The 2,027-nt window shown below is 43.9% G+C and overlaps 1 non-coding gene across 1 annotated transcript; it reads right to left on the bottom strand.

Moving 5' to 3' along the window:
- Positions 1-1,920: 1,920 nt before the first annotated feature.
- Positions 1,921-2,027, bottom strand: LOC142432847 (U6 spliceosomal RNA). The gene has a single exon (XR_012780950.1). It is a non-coding gene; the product is annotated as a U6 spliceosomal RNA (small nuclear RNA).

Raw genomic sequence — 2,027 nt, forward strand, 5'->3', positions numbered from 1 at the left:
CCCCTCATTAACACACAGTGATACAGGGGACAGCATTGAAGACACGGTGTGGGAATTGTGCCCAGTCTGACACCCCCACTCCTCACACACACACACCAGAGTGAAACATGAAAGACAACAGAGCAGCAGGGGGAGCAAAGCAACAAAATCCCTGAGGAATCCCGAAAATAGACTTCAGGTGGGCAGGGCTTTGCACCTCACCAGACCCGATTAGAAAACATTCGTAAGGGTCAGCAGACAGATCTGGAACTATTTATAGGCTTTTTATTTTCTTTTTCTTCTCATGTCTGTCTGTGTAAGATAGGCAGGTTAAACACTCCTGAGAGAAAACAATGTTCTGGGAAACAGAGTAGAGGAGGTGGGGGTAAGGGAGGGGGAAGCCAACAACCCCAGGGACAAGGGAACAACAAGAGATCTAAAATTGATTACAAGGAGGGCATAGAATGCCTGGTATGGTTCATTCAAGTGCAAAGTAGCCTAGAGAAAATACAGAGAGCTGAATGAAGATCAAGCTTGATAGTGGGACAGGAGGGAAATAAAAGGAAATAGAGGAAAAAAACTAAGAGGCAAAAGACATATACAGAGGCACAAACATTGGCATGTACATATATACATATATTAATATATAATGATATGGATATAGGTCGCTGAAGAAAAAAAATGGGTGGTTAAGCAAATGTGGTGAAGAGAGCTGATGGTGCCTGGCTATTAAAATATATAGCATCTGGGGTTTTCAGGCTTGAAGTTAAACAAGTGACTATCTAGAAGGGGAGCAACAAAGCCCACACAGAAGAAGCGCACCAGCCTGTGTGAACTCAAGGTGTCAACGGGATCAGGTATCAGGCATCAGAAGACCCAAAACAAACAATTATATTGATGTGAAGGAGGGAACTCAACTCAAAGTCCATCTGTAGACAATTGGACATGCCCTCACAGAAGAGTCACAAGGAAGGGACGAGCCAGCCAGGGTGCAGTGTAGCACCAACGAAACACACAACATTCTTCTAGTTCTTTAATGCTTTCTCCCTCTCCCCACGCCCCACTATCATGACCCCAGTTCTACCTTACAAATCTGGCTAGACCAGAGCATGTACACTGGAAAGGATAAGAGCTCTCAGCACACAAAATCCAGGACAGATAAATGCCTCAGGAACTGTAATGGGAGTAGTGATACCATGAGGTTAGGGGGAAGGTAGGGGTGTGGGTGGAAGGGGGAACTGATCATAATAATTGGCCTATAACACACACATGACAGGGGAGAAGAACAGAAACGTGGGTGAAGTGAGACAGCGAATGGTGTAAGATATGAAAATAATAAAAATATAATTTATCAAGGGTTCACAAGGGTGGAAGGTTGAGGGAGGGGGAAAGTGGATCTGATACTAAGGGCTCAACTAGAAAGAAAATGTTTTGAAAGTGATGATATTAACATATGTACAAATGCACTTGATACAATTGATGTATGCATTGTTATAAGAGCTGTAAGAGCCCCCAGTAAAATGATTATTAAAAAAAAGAAAGAACTTTGTTTCAAAGAGTAATTGTATATTATGAAACATCCCAGCCCAGTCTAGATCAAGTCCATAACTCTGATATTAGCCCACAAGTCCAATACTAGTCCATAACTCCCTCTTCAGACACATGCATCCACATGTAATGACGCAGAATGCAGGAAGATCACAGGCCAGTGGGTACAAAGTCTTGTGGATCCAGTGGTGTTAAAAGCATCTCAGTGTTGGTGCGGCTCTCCACGTGGCTCCTCCAGCTCTCCAAGTGTGGCTCTTCAACAGGAAGGTGAAACAGAGAAAGAGAGAGAGGAAGTTTCCAGAATCCTCATGAGAAGGCCACGCTCACAAGAGGCATCATCAGGCTGTGACCTGACTGACAGGCTAGACTCCACCTCTTCACTCTTTTTTTTTTTTTAATATGGAACCCTTCACAAATTTGCGTGTCATCCTTGCGCAGGGGGCATGCTAATCTTCTCTGCATCGTTCCAATTTTAGTATATGTGCCGCTGAAGCAAGCAC

The sequence above is a fragment of the Tenrec ecaudatus genome, chromosome 18, assembly GCF_050624435.1.
Source record: "Tenrec ecaudatus isolate mTenEca1 chromosome 18, mTenEca1.hap1, whole genome shotgun sequence".
NCBI classification, from domain to species: domain Eukaryota; kingdom Metazoa; phylum Chordata; class Mammalia; order Afrosoricida; family Tenrecidae; genus Tenrec; species Tenrec ecaudatus.